The sequence below is a fragment of the Mustela putorius genome, unplaced genomic scaffold, assembly GCF_011764305.1.
Source record: "Mustela putorius furo isolate JIRA1106 unplaced genomic scaffold, ASM1176430v1.1 tig00000430_pilon_pilon_pilon, whole genome shotgun sequence".
Lineage (NCBI taxonomy): Eukaryota > Metazoa > Chordata > Mammalia > Carnivora > Mustelidae > Mustela > Mustela putorius.
This window is the reverse complement of record NW_025421377.1, coordinates 19,049,951-19,065,912: the sequence shown is the minus strand read 5'-3', so window position 1 is coordinate 19,065,912 and position 15,962 is coordinate 19,049,951. Positions and strand designations below refer to the sequence as shown.

General features: G+C 34.1%; 1 protein-coding gene across 1 annotated transcript in view; it reads left to right on the top strand.

The window, feature by feature from the left end:
* Nucleotides 1-15,962, top strand: part of LOC101693146 (transmembrane serine protease 11F) — a 76,234-nt gene that overhangs the window by 1,077 nt on the left and 59,195 nt on the right. The gene's annotated exons all lie outside the window — the stretch shown is intronic.

Genomic DNA, 15,962 nt, shown 5'->3' with positions numbered 1-15,962 from the left:
TCTGCTGACTGAGGTTTCAAACTTAGTCATGTTTCTGTGATCATTATAATTGTACAGTCATTTGATTTTTGTCTTCAGTGAAGAGTAATACTTTAAGCCTGTAGGCTCCGGCACTCTTAGATAATGAGTGCTCTTGCCCTTCCTAAATCTCTCTGAAATAATAGCATGAGCCTGAGGAAGATGATCTATTTCACACATAGAGAGAGCTTCTCTCCAAAGGCCATTTCAGGACAGCTTGATATAGCATATTATAGGTACCTCTTATTAAATATGAAAGGTGTACTTCTTTTTTTATGAGTTATTTATTTATTTTAGAGAGGGAGGAGAACAAGTGGGAGGGGCAGGGTGGCAGGGAGAGAGAGAATCTCAAGGTGAGTCCACACTGAGCACAGAACCTGACATGCAGCTCGATCTCATGTTCCTGAGATCATGACCTGAGCTGAAATCAAGAGTCAGACACTTAGGGTCACCTGGGTGGCTCAGTGCATTAAGCCTCTGCCTTCGGCTCAGGTCATTATCTCAGGGTCCTGGGATTGAGCCCCACATCGATTGAGCCCCACATCGGGCTCTCTGCTCAGCAGGGAGCCTGCTTCCCCCTCTCTCTCTGCCTGCCTCTCTGCCTACTTGTGATCTCTCTCTGTGTGTCAAATAAATAAGTAAAATCTAAAAAAAAAAAAAAAAAAAAAGAGTCAGACACTTAACCAATTGTGCCACCCAGGTGTCCCACAAGAGGTATACTTCTTATTAAATATGAGAAAGTGTTATTTCTTCTTTTTAAAGATTTATTTATTTATTAGAGAGAGAGAGAACATGAGTGAGGGGGGAGGGTCAGTGGGAAAGAATCTCAAGCAGATTCCCCACTGAGTGCAGAGCCTGATGTGGGGCTTGATCTCAAGACCCTGAGATCATAACCTGAGCCAAAATCAAGAACATTTTAACTGACTGATCCATCCAAAAACCCCTGCAAGTGTCATTTCTAATTCACAAAGATAAGGACAGAGTAAGACAAAATGTACAGATAGAAAAATTACTTTTATATATAACAAACATTCATATAACTATAGTACCCTAACAATTTCAGTTTTAAAGAATTAGCGAAGAACTTGAAGTTCTCTCATTCTCATTTTGCTCAGAATCCTGTGGTATGCTTTTTCTATCAGTGGAATTCTTCCCTTCCCAACTTCTGGTATCATCTCCATTCACTCACTTTCCCACCCTAAAGGTATTATTACCAACACATGAAATTTCTATATTGAAGCCTCAACAGGTTGGATCTAGAGTTTATAATTCTGTATCTCTTATGATTAAGTATCTCTTCTGACTGGATTCTAGAACGGTATTATTTTTAACACAGATCCTCTGTCAAAAAAATGGATTGTGATATAGAGATTAAAAGGTTAGGCAGTGGGTTCACTGACTTCCTTAGTAAAGGCATTTTGCTCAAGGGGCAAAGAGTCTCAGTTTCAAAGAATGAATGAATTAGATGCTATAACTTCTCAGAAGTTCGTTCTTCTCACTGTAGTGTAGTGGAAAGTGTACTAGCATGAGATTTAGATGTGTTCTGGATCCAGCTTTGTGCTCACTTGTCTTGACAAGTCACTTACCTCCAAGACTTCACTTCTTCTACATGTAAAGTGTGGGGAGTTTACATTAACGTAAATGGAGGAGGAGTTGTCACCATTAATGGGACTTGAAGTCATTTCTGTGAGTAAACACAAAGCTATTTTATTGATTTGTTACTTAGTTTATCTGGGTATTATTCATTTTGGGTTTTTTTCTTTGTTAAATTAAATAACTGTGAAGTAATATCTGGTATTAACTTTGTTATATTTTTACTATATCATAACTAGTAAGTCTAAGTATTGTATTGTGGAACTGTTGTTTTAGATATATGATTATGTGTATGTTCTATGCTGTGATATAGAACACTTCTTACTGTGGGTCATGGTCAAAATATTTTAAAAACACTGCATTAGCCTTAAAGTCCTTTTAAATTCCATGATTTCAAAGAACTTAATAGCTAGTTAATATGGAGGACATTAACTTTCTTGAGACTCTAAAAACCATTTAAATTATCCCAAAGTATAGATTTTTTTTCCACTAGTCCTTAAATTTGGTGCCTCCCACAGGTGAGGCAGAAATAAGAGATATGGTTACCAGCAATATAGATACTTTAGTGGCAGGAGGCCACACCCTGATGGCACAATCTGAAAAATATGAAAAAATAAGTATAAAGAATGTGACAGGGATAACTCCTCAACCTCATAAAGCCTTCTCTGAACATATAATGATTGAGTTTTGTCTAAAAAAAAAACCAAAACTATTTGGAATTATTGGAAGAGAAGGAAGTAGGGATCCTGGGCTAGGAGAACGCAGCCCTTGCAAAGGTCATGACGCTTAACATACATGGGCAAACAGAGGTTGGATATTATGAGAAGAAATGAATGATCAGTCAGACTATGAAGGGCCTTTTATATCAGATTAAAATCTCTGAACTTTATTAAGAGAGTTGAGTAAAAATTTAAGCACAAGGAAGAAATGATATAATTTGTGATTGAGAACAGTTAGGGTAGACCAGAGTAGTCTGGTGGTTCTACTCTTTCCTGGTACAGTTGCAGAACTAGATGAAGGGAATGGCAAGGAGACTGCCTATGTACAAGTTGTTTCTTCTGCCTAAAATGAGGGTTCCTTCTCATGGCTGATGAGACCCCATATCTTCCTTGAAGATTCTAATCAAAATAACTGTGAAAATTTTCTCTTACATCACATATTATGTCTTCATAATTCCTGAAGCACAGCCATCCTGTTAAAAAAAAAAAAATCACACAAACAGGGGTGCTGGGGACTTAGTTGGTTAAGCCTCCAACTCTTGATTTCAGGTCAGGTCATGATCTCAGGGTTAATAGATGAAGCCACACATTGGGCACTGGGCGTGGAGGCTGCTTAAGATTTTCTCTCTCTCCCTCTACTCTTCCCCCACACTCACTCTCTGAAAAAGAAAAATCAAATAAACATTAATACTTCTGTTGGCACTTCTCTGTATGGTTAACTATTTATTTACAATTATAGTCCACAGTTTAACAGACGGCTCTCTGTATTCCCAGGCCAAACACATTTCCTGGCCCAATGTAGACCCTCAACATTTGTCTGTTGACTTATGGAAACATATGCCAAACATAAACATAAAGCTGAAGAACAGAGACTAAGAAAAGAGAAGTTGGAGTAAATGAAAATTTCAAGTTTACTTTTTTTTTTAAGGATTTGTTTATTTATTTGAGAGAGAGAGTACATATGGCAGAAGGAGCAGGACTCTCAAGCAGACTCCATACTGAGCATGGAGCCCAACAAGAGCCTCTATCTCATGAACCTGAGATCACAATCTGAGCCAAAACCAAGAGTCCAATGTCCAACCGACTATGCCACCCAAGACCCCGGAGTTTACTTTCATTACAAATCTATTTGAGAAGGCCTATGAGATAATTTAAGATAGTAATCAGAAGGTAAATAAAAAGTTAAATAGTGGAGAGAATTCATTTGAAGTAAACTTCTACCATGGGAATTTATTGTAGAAGAGATGAAAACATCATATAAATGACTATAGACTAGATGTTATAGTTTTATTTATTCATTAATTCAACTAATGCTTATTATTCTAACTGATGGCATACCAGTAGCCCATTACATACACACATAATATATATACATATATACATGTATACACGTACTATATATACACATATCTATAGTGAGTTTATATTATGTGAGCATATTTACACATATTTCATGCACATAAATATACACATAGACATGTATATGAGTGTAAGAAACATTCTCTACTTTTATGGTGTTTACAATTTAGAGGAGACATGGTAAACAACTAAAACAAATGGATATGAATTTAAAATGTGATCAGTATGAGGTAAAGGTTTTATGCTTTTTTCCAAAAATCTTTTCTACTTAGCTTTATTTCTTTTGATAATTTCTGGAATCAGTGAAAATCCTGGTAGTGATAACTTCTGGCATTTTTTAAAAAATAGACTTTCAGTTTATATGATAACACTCTACAGCCTACTTTTGTCCACAGATAAATGAAAGCTAAATTTGTGAAATGCATTTGAAAATGTTAAATATTGAAAAAGTTTCCCACTAAAGTCTTCTGAAGATCTAAATAGGATCTAACCCTCTTAACACTATTTAACAATTGTAGGAAGACATGAAAACCAGTACCTTGACCAAGAAAATACTTCTGTGTTGCTGTGTCCAGTTATTTGTGGTAGTCTTTAAAAAGGATGTTGTGTCTTTGGAGTACTATGGGGTTCAATGTGTTAACGTAATGGATGGATATTTGGAGAAAAATAGAAAGAAATTTTTCATGCTCTTGAATCATATATTCATTATATGGTTTAATTATTTATGAAACGTTTGAATCCTTAACTTTTCAGGAACATTCACATTCGAAATTTAGGTTGAGAAGTCAATTCAAAGACATATGAGGGGTACCTGGGTGGCTCAGTGGGTTAAAACCTCTGCCTTTAGCTCGGGGTGCTGATCTCAGGGTGCTGGGATCGAGCCCTGCATTGGGCTCTCTGCTCAATAGGGAGCCTGCTTGCCCCCCTCTCTCTTCCTGACTCTCTGCCTGCTTGTGATCTCTGTCTGTCAAATAATTAAATAAAATATTAAAAAAAAAAGACATATGAGAGACTATTTGCTATTTTCAATTCTGTACCTTTTATTTTCTTCCAATAGTGTAAACGACTAAACTTTGACTTTTCACTGATTCCCTTTAGTTGCCAGTAGTAAAATGTATTTAAATGTCTCTGATTATTTTGCAAAGTTTTTAAGATTTTATATTTAATTATTTATTACTGCTCAATATTTGAAAACAGGCTACTATATAGCATTCAGTAATTTATGTAACATTCTCATGGGGTAAAGATAGCAGCCCACAACTTAGGTATTTCATATATAATAAAAATAAATTATTTTAAAATATAACTATAGAAAATATACATTAGTGTGATCTACTAATTTTTAAGTTGCATGACTGATGCAACTTAAAAATTACACGATTTAAGGAAACTATCAGGACATTTGAAAAATCCTTCATACTATCTAAAAAACACTGGATGGCTTAGATACAAGAATGTCAAACAACCTTGGACACACATATCAAAAGATGAGATAAGATAGAGCAAGTTGGCAAAAATTAACTCCTGAAAATAAAAAAAATTTAAAAAAATCTAGTGCCAAACAGATTTTAGGGTGTGTCTGTAAACTACTGTAAGCAGAAAAGGGGGAAAAAAATCCAGTTAATCATTTGATCTATAAGGTATCCAACAATTGCCTTAACTCTTGTATCTCCCCCTTTTATACCCATTGACAGATTCTCTGCACCACTTCTTTTCATAATTCATCAAATAAACCTGAATAAGTAAAAGGACTTAGAATGAATGATACCTTTAGTACAATGTGGCAGTGTCAAATCATAAGAGAAGATATACAAAGTAAGGCTCTATGGCTTCATCTTGATTAAAGTTTTAAAAGTTATTTAAAAATAGGTCCGCTAGGGGTCCCTGGTTGGCTCAGTCAGTTGGGCATCCACCTTCTGCTCAGGTCATGATCCTGGGATCATAGGATCAGGCCAAACGTTGGGCTCTCTGCTTAGTTGGGGGTCTGCTTCTCCCTCTGCCTCTCCCCCTGCTCATGCTCTCTCTTTCACTCTCTTAATTAATAAGTTAATTAATTAATCAATTAAATAAATGTAAAAATCAGGTCAGTTATGTTACTCCCATCTTTCACACAGAACTCATGATTTTGGTCATATGTGTAGACATGAAGAAGTTGTAGAGACCTGTTACAGACTGGGTTGAACATAATAACATAGACACCACCTTGAAACTACATCAGTGTTGTCATTTTAGCTTTCCTCTCTACTAAGTCAGTGAGGCATTTCCTGTCCCATTATGGCCCTACTACCTATCTTCTTCTCCCTGTTATCATTCATCTTTCCATAATCATCTTCTTGATGATTACTATCCCCTGATTATACCTTCATTTCTAAACTCAGACTTCAGTTGTTTTAGTGTTACTGGCCACCATTTCTGCTACTGGCATGATAGAGGAAGGATTAATTTATTTTTCTATTGCTTATACCTCGCCACTTTTAAGAACATATTAACTCATGGAATATTGTGATTGGGTACTTGGGATATTACCAGATAAAATGGCTGAGACAAATATCTTCCCTTTTTTGCATTATCAGTAGTCATCCTAAGAAATTTACCCTCTTTCAAGGAAAAGATAAACTTAGAATCCTTGCCTTTCATGATTCATCTTCTTTGGGGCAACTATTTCTTGCTTAAGACTGCTCCTGTGTTCCTTACCCATTGGCCCAACAAGAGCAGCAAGAATTTAGTCAGTATTTAATACTTCTTTAAAATTGGCAAAACCATTCATTTCTCTTTATTGTTATTTATTTAACTGATTAGCTGTCACTATTCTCTTGCTGACAACAGCTTTTAAAAATGTTAAGCATTACTTAAATGAAACTGGCAACATGGAAGGATACAGCTTATTAACTGAGAATGGCTTCGTTCATAAACTGCTGGCTTTTGAATCAAATTTTTAGTAGTGTTGTGTAGACCTATTTGTATTGTATGATTTGTCCTGACTCTCTCAGGGCTCTCCATTAGTTTGAAATTTGCATGACTGAAATAGAGTTGCAAAGAGTTCCATTTATTATCAAGGAACATAGTAAAGCCAACTGACTATATTCTTAGTACCCAATGAGAATAAACTAATCTACATATCTCCTATGTGTGATATTTTTAAACTGGAATTCAGGTTCAAAGATCAAGCTACATTCCCTCAAAAAAAATTTTTTTTAAAGTGGATCAGGAACTCAGGGAGAACATGCATATCTCTAAACTAATGAGGATAAAGGATACTATATTCAAGACTGTCTTTCTGGAAATGATTAAATAAATTTTAAATAAAATATACTTTGATACAAGGTTAATGTGTAAGGAGTTGTTCTAGGTGCCTAGAACTGGATTATCTGCTTTAATTATGTGTTACCTATTCATTAACATAAATGAAATAAACATTTAGAATGGAATCTACCTATTAGAATTGCATTTTCTTTGATTCATATACTAATGTTGCATTTATGGTACTTAACTGTTTAACTGTATAGGAGAAAATATATGGGAATTGCATTCTAAATCCTGCAGTGTACTTAATGAAATATGGCTATTAATATTCATATGGCTATGAAATAAGTTTTTTTCTGGTTGTAATTCTGGGTTTTTTTGTGTTTTTTTTTTAAGATTTTATTTATTTATTTGTCAGAGAGAAAGAGAGACAGGGAGCACAAGCAGTGGGGAGAATAAGGCAGAGGGAGAAGCAGGCTTACCCACTGAGCAAGGGTCCAGATACAGGACTCGATCATAGGATCCTGGGATCATGACCTGAGCCAAAGGCAAACGGTTAACCAACTGAGCTGCCCAAGTTCCCCTCTGGCTGTAATTCCTTTTTAGAGTTTTTATCTGCAGGCAGATGTAATACTATAAGTTGATTAATGGATGTTCATGTAAATATAGTAGTAAATTTCTATTGATCCATTCATAAAAATAGAAGTAGAATCTATCAGATTATGAAATTCAATAATGGAATCTGAAGTATGCTTACACAGACAAAATTTAATATTTACACTGTTTAAACTATATATACAGTTTGTAAGATTTCTTCAAAAATTCAGAAGTTAGGGGCACCTGGGTGGCTCAGTTGTTAAACATCTGCCTTCGGCTCCAGTCCTGATTCCCGAGTCCTGGGATCGGGCCCTTTGATGGGCTCCTTGCCCCCTCTCTCACTCCCCCTGCTTGTGTTTCCTCTCTGTCTCTCTCTCTCTCTGTCAAATAAATAAATAAAATCTTTAAGAAAAATAAACAAATAAATAAATAAAAGTTCAGAAGTTAAAATCCAATGATTTTATGTGATTCCATAGCTACATAGGTTTTCTTTAAACTACTGGGAATTAGATAATTTTACTATAGCAATTAGTTAATTACCAGATGACCACTTAATATATCCTCAGACCTTCAAAAAATAAAAAATGACTATTTGAAGGAAGTGTAAGTCTAATGAAATAGCATTTGGGTTGCATGATATTTTAGTTAATTCATCAGTGATAAGACAATTGAGCATTTGAGGGGAAAATGAGAATGAGAAACTCTTAAACTTCTCTATATACAATCTAGCACTCCAACCTACTCATTACCTCTTTCATACTTGGCCCTTCAGAAATGTGACAGAAAGATTCTGGGACATGTTAATTTTGTTTATTTAACATGCAGATTATATTAATTGCAAATGAGAACATTGTTGATCTCCTATATCTAGGACATTTATATCTTAATCATACCTCCTCCCACTGAACTGGATTGCAAAATACCACTGAAATACAAACCTTTATATCAGTCAGTCATACAGGAATCTAAGTAAAGAACACTGGCTGCTTATTAAAAGTAACTGCGTTTTAAAAAACAATTTTATGTATTTAATTATTTGGTTTGCTAGAAACTACATAGCAATTTATTTGCTATATAGTTTTGTATTGTATTGTATAGTATGTACTGTTACATAACAATTCTATTTGCTAGAAACTACATAGCAATACAATAGGACAATACAATAGGACACTATGATATATCTATCACAGATATATATATATATATATATATATATATATATATATCACAGATACCAAACAGAATGTGTGGTGTGTGTATGTACATATATGTGTATATATATATATATATATATATATATATATATATATCACAGATACCAAACAGTATATACAGATAAACACACATACAGATATATGTATATAGCAAAGTATATTTATATAGTAGCTATAAATATATATATTTATATAGCATATATGTAAAATAAATTTGTATATACTATATAAATATATATAATAAAGTATATAGCAGTTCAAATTTATTGTAACTAATAGCACTCTTTATAACTATTTTGTCTTTTTGAATAATAGACAAAATATTGAAGATTTTTTAAGATTGGCATACCAAAAGTATTTTACATAAACAAATACACAAAATATTTGTCAGGAGAGTATATGCTTAGCTTTTCAGTCACTAATAGCACTTTAATTCTGTCCCTTAAGATGTTCTCTCAGGGGTGCCTCGGTGGCTCAATCAGTTGAGCATCTGACTCTTGTTTTAGGCTCAGGTCACCATCTCAGGGTTGTAAGATTGAGTCCAACATGGGGCTCTATGCAGGGAATGGAGCCTGCTTAAGATTCTCTCTCCCTCTGCCTCTGCTTCTCTCGCCTTCCCTCTTCCTTTTAAAAAAGAAAAAAAATTCTCCCAAACTCGGTCACAAGTGGCAGATTGTGATTTCTCAAGAAGCATATTATGCTGTGTTGGATGAGGCTGAGTAAAATTATTTTGGTTGAAAGAAATGGAATTAAGTTTAAAAGAAAAGTTATTGAGAGACCATAAGGCTATTTCATGAAACAAAGAAGAGACTGGACATGGAAGGTATAGATCCAGTAGAGATCCGATCAGCTGGACGTGCTGTTTAGAAGGGGAGGTGATATGCGCTTCTTAGTAATTTAGCATTTTTCTTTTCAATTTCTCTTATGTCAATATTTTAAAAGAGGATTCCTGGATCATACTTGAGGAAAAAAAGTAAATGCCTTGCCTATTACCTGATCTGAAGTTTAAAACTTTAATGGGACAGTCTTGCTGCTCTCCTTATGATTAGATGACATGTGTCATTGTTTTTCTGCAGCCTCAGGGAACAGAATAAAACGTCAGACCAGGAATTCTTGATTTGATTCTGGGAAGTTATTATGGTTGTTCCTAATTGTTGTGTGTCAAATGTTGATTTATGTCCTCTTTATCTCCATGAAATACTGGCAAGTTCTGTATCTGGAGTTCATCGTGACTCAGTCATAGTTGAAATCTTCTAAGTCAACCAGAGTTTCTAAATAACTGCCATGCAAGGGCCTTTTGGAAGTAGAAGAGAAACCTCTGCTCTTTAGGAGTTTACAATTTTGGAGAAAAATTTTACACACACAAGCAAAAATAAATTAGCATGTAATCAATGGCTGAAGAGAGTAATAGAATAATATAAAGTAATATGAAATATAGGTAGAAAGAACAGAAGAATGTTAATAATATGCTAGGATGTTTATATGTATAAAGATCACAGGTAATATTTCTATAATTTGCATACTTTTTGTCTATGGTATCCATGTTAATGCTGTTTTTCTCATATTTTTACAAAAACTAAATTTTAAAAATATTCAGAGTAATGTGATGAACTTTGTATATTTTTCTTATTATTCATTAATAAACTTTATATAATAGTGCCCAGATTTATAGAGCTAATTTTGAATACTCATACACAAAAAATGTTTGTGGAATTATTTTGTTTATCTTTTTGCAGTGACTTGAGGCTGTTCTCTTTCACACTCACAGTGTTTAATCCATCCCGATCTTATTTCAGTATTTGAATTTGTCAAACTTCAACTCACCCAACATGTGCTGCTTCCTCTGCCTGATTAGCACATCTAACTACCTAATTAGATAATCCTTCAGGTTTTAGTTTAAATGTCCTCCGGGAATCTTCTCTAATCCCTACACTAGATAAAATTTTCATGTTATATGCATAGAACACCTTGCATTTCCCTGAGCAGTTTTCATTATGATAATAATATAGATATTCCTATAATATTTTTTAATGTTTGCATTTCCCCCTGGGCTGTGAACTCTATGAATATATCTGGTTAACCATTCTACCCCCAACCAGTAAAAAATTTCAATAACTATTTTTTGAATGAATATATAAATATTAAAATTCTTTACCAAGGAAAATCCTGAAGACCTGATTTCAAAGAATTGCTAGAAATATTTGTAATTAACATATCAAGCATTTTTAATAGGTGCATCCAAACTGCATAAAATATAGACAATGTTTGGGTTATACAGTTTTCTTTTTCAGTATTTTATATGCATGTAATACAAAAGCCTGTGTCTGAACTATCAAAACTATATCAAAGTTATAATAGGGCTTGAACTGAATCTTTAATTCTAGGGAGGAAAAGAAAAACCCTTTGCATATTCTTGGAAGGTAGTTAAAGCTGTGGAATTAACATTTAAAAATGTGTATTAGTTTAGGTGCTTTCAATTACAATTAATTAAAAACCCAGCCTCAAACTGGCTTACACAAGAAGAAAAATTACTTAATATAACAGTATTTCTAAAAACAGGACTGATCTTAGTCCTATTTGATTTAGCAGCTCAACTGTATTACATGAGAGCCAGGATCTTTCTCTCTCTCCCCTATGCTGTTCTTTAGTGAATCAGCTTTGTCCCCAGGCTGGCTTTTCTCAAGACTTGCAAGGTAGCTGTAGCAGTCCCATGAGTCACATAGTGACACATAGTGTCTGGAGGAAAAGAAAAGGAGCCATTTTTAATGATTTTATTTATTTATTTATTTATTTGAGAGATAGAGAGAGCATGAACAAGAGGAGGGCAGAGGGGGGAGGGAGAAGAAGGCTTCTGAACAGAGAGCCTGCCATGAGGCTTAATCACAGGACCCTGGTATCATGACCTGAGGTGAAGGCAGATGCTTAATGGACTGAGCCACCCAGGTGGCCCTGAGTTTGACTCTTTTTAAAGGAAGGAAATCTTTCCTAGAAATCCCCCAACCAACTCCCCCCACCTTATATCATTGGCCAAAAAGTGTCTGTCTACTCTTGAACAGCCATGGGCCAGGGGTATGGAATGGCCAAGATTAGCTAACACTAATTATGTGGGGGTGAAATAAATGTAGGGATGTGTTTTAAGAAAATTTTGCCCATGGATAAGTGATAATTAGTAGCTCTTTTTATAGTCCAGTGAGTTGAAGATTGGGAACTCTAAGAAGCAAACATGAGGGTTGCCGGCAGGAGGGGGATAGGGAGAGGGAGGTAGGGTTATGGACATTGGGGAGGGTATGTGCTATGGTGAGTGCTGCGAAGTGTGTAAACCTGGTGATTCACAGACCTGTACCCCGGGGTAATAATACATTATATGTTAATAAAAAAAAGAAAAAATTATATTAAAAAAAAAAAAAGCAAACATGAACCAGAAAGGCTTTTCAGTAAAGACACCCAACTTTCTATTCAGGATAACATTAAATAATCATTGAATATTACCTGTGTTAGGTACTCAGATTTCTTTTTTAGTGAGAAATTTTTCTTTTCATTGTGACAAATATTTGTTTAAAATTTCGAGAAGGCACCTTCACCTACTGCCATGTTAACTGAAGAATACGAAAAGAGATTGGACTATTCAGTCTGTGAACATGATGTGAATACTTTTCCCTTGAGAGTAACTGCAGGGGATCTTTAAGGAATACCTTCTGATACTCCAGATAATTAACAAATGAAAATTCCTAACTACAAACTTCCATTCTCCACTTGGGAAAGTGATAGGTTTCCTCTACTCTCTAGAACAGACATTTCAAAGTAATGAACACTAAAAAGTTCTTATGCCATAGAGTAAGGTTTAAATGAAGTGTATTTTTTATGATTTTTCTCCCCCCACCTTGTTATAATTTAACATGTGGAGATGGAATGGCCTGAACCTTGCTTAACTTTGTACCTAGTAATAATCTTACTATGAAGGAGGGTAATCTTCCTAAGTAAGGACTAAGACTTACTAAGAGAGTCTTAACATTAAAAAAATTCACAGACCTGTACCCCTGGGGATAAAAATATATGTTTATAAAAATAAAAAAAAAATAAAAAAAAAAAAAAAAAAAAAAAAAAAAAAAAAAAAAAAAAAAAAAAAAAAAAAAAAAAAAAAAAAAAATAGCAAGCAAAATATACACAGGATTTTCCAAGAATACTTGCCATAAATGCATGAACCCCATCAAGATATTAGTTACAGAAGAAAAGGAGTTCTTCTTTTCTTACATCTAAATAAATCATTTTTGTTGGATGTCCTTAAGGTCATGAACTTCACTTATAAGGGCCCATCCAGCTTAACAATGTGTTGCCAGTGACAACCTCAGGACACGGTGTATCATGTAATAATCAGCATTGCTTTCCTGTTATCAACACTAGAGATTAAATACCCTACAATATTTTCTAGTTGCCATAGATAGTTTCAATATATATTCTTTAAATATTTATTTATTCATTTTAGGGAGAGAGAGAGAGCTCAAGTAGGAGGGGCAGAGGGAGAGAGAATCTGAAGCAGACTCCATGCTGACCATGGAGCCTGAAGCAGGCCTTGATCTCAGGACCCTGAGATCACAACTGAGTCAAAGCTAAGAGTTAGCCATTTAACTGACTGCACACTCAAGCACCCCTGTGGTTTCAATACTTATGAACATGCACAAGTTCTCTTTTTCTCCACCATGTTTCCCATCAGCACAACCTCTTAGAAGGAGTTTCATAAAGTGTTCTTTTCAGAAGTCCTAATTTCTGTTTCACATGATTTTATTTTTAAAGGATGACCACTCTTTTTAACACTTTCTTTTTGGGGATTCATTAAACAAGTTTTTGATAATGACACTACTCAGCATTATACTCTTTTCAGATTTGAGTCTAGAATTTCTACTCTAAACTCATATGGCAATTCTAGGGGCCCCTTAATCATTTTAATTCCTTTCTTTGGACCTACTCTGTGTCCATTAGCACTTTCCTTGAGTGCAATCACTATAATTATGCATGATGCTCCAGAGGATTGATTTGCCTTTTATATTCATGAGAATTTTCTTCCTAATTTTCCTTTATAGTAAATTTATTCTTCTAGTGGTACAGTTCTGTGAGTTTTCACAAATGTATACAATCAAGATACAGACTTTATCCATTACCTTATAAAGTTACCTGTGCCCACTGATAGTGAATCTTCTACTCCTGCTCCAGTTTCTAGGGATCACTGTTCTGATTTTTGCTCCTAAAATGTTACCTTTTTCAGAGGTCATATAGATGGAGTCAAACAGTATATAGTCTTGTATATAGCCTTTTGTGTCTAACTTCTTTCTTAGTTTTTTGTATGTATCATAAAACCATTGAGAGATTTAGCATTCTTGTTGCATGTATAACGTGTTGGCTTTTATGGCTGAGGAAGGGTACATTGCATGGTTATACTACAATTTATCCATTTAGTAGTGGATGGGTGTTTGGGTCATTTTAAGTTTTTGGTGATTATTGATTCTATGTTTTTCTATTTTCAATTTTATTAGCTTTTGCTCTTATCTTTATTATTCCTTTCTTCTACTTTGTCTTGGTTTACTTTATGCTACTTTTTTCTAGTGTCTTAAGGCAGAGGTAACACTATCATTTTCTTATTTTATACTGAAAGAATTTAAAACTATAAAATTTTGGGATGCCTGGGTGGCTCAGTCAGTTAAACGCGTGCCTTCAGTTCGGGTCATGATCCCCGTGTTCTGGGGTCAAGCCCCATATCAGGCTCCTTGCTGAGTAGCTTCTCCCTCTGCCTGCCACTCCCCTTGCTTGTGTGCTCTCTCTCTCTCCCAACAAACAAATAAATACAATCTTTAAAAAAGAGGAAAAAGAAATTTAAAAAGCTATAAAATTTTCTCTTAAACATTGTCTTGGGTGCATCCCACACATTTTTATACATTAGATAATTTTTCCTTCAAAGTATTTCTAACTGTGACTTCTTTTTAATCCATAAGTCAGTTACTTAGAAAGTTGTTATTTAATTTTCCAGTATTTGGGGGATTTTCCAGATATCTTTCTGTTATCAATTTATAGGTTGATTCTTCTGTTAAGATTTTATTTATTTTTAATTTGTTGGGGTGTGAACCAGATTGTGTTTTTTCTTGGTAAACATTCCGTAGGCTGTGGAAAACAGTATGTATTACACTGTTGTTAGATGGAGCGTTCTAAAAATGTCAGCTGGGGCATGATGGTTGATAATGTTCCTAAGATATTTTGTTTCCTTTCTTCAGTCTATCAGTTCTATCAGCTACTAAGGAGTGTTGATATTTCAAACTATCAATGTGGATTTGTTGATTTCTGCTGTGACTTATAATGGTATCTGCTTCAGGTACTTTGAAGCTCCGTTATTCGTTACACACACATTTAGGATCGTTCTATCATTGCTATGTTGGTAAAATTACCTCCTTTATTATTATGCATCATCTTTAGTTCTCCATAATTCCCTGGTTTTTTTTGTGGTCCAATTTTGTCAAATATAAATAGAGTCACTATAGCTTCCTTTTAATTGGTTTTGTAAAATACATAACTTTTCTATCCTTTTATTTTTAATTTATACCTTTATAAGTATAGTAGGTTTTTTATAGACAGTATTTAGTTGGGTCTTACCTCTATAACCAATCTAGTAATTTTTGCCTTTTAATTGGAGTTTTAAAAATAATTTACATTTAGTGTCCTTACTGATACGATTGTATGTATGTATGTAGGTATTTTGTTTTAAGTTTTTATTTAAATTCAACTTAATTAACATATAATGTAATACTAGCTTCAGGAGTAGACTTTAGTGATTCATCGTTTACATACAACCTCTAGTGCTCATCACAATGTATTTAAATCAAACCATTTTGCTAATTGCTTTGTATTTGTTTCATCTGTTCTTTTTCACCTTTCACTCTTTTCTGCCTTCTTTTGGATTAGTCAGTTATATATTTTTTTCCACTTTATTATACACTTTATCTCTACTATTAGTTATAACTCTTTCTTAAAAGTTTTAAGTATCTCTTTATGATTCGCAATATATATCTTTATATTATTACAGTTTATTTTCAAATAATATTATACCACTTCACCTGATATAAGAAGTTTATGCTGTATTCTTCCAGTTTCTTTCTTCCATCCCTGGGGCTATTTCTGGAAAACATTTTTTTTTTTCATGTTCTAAATCCCACAGTGTATAAAACTCATAATATGT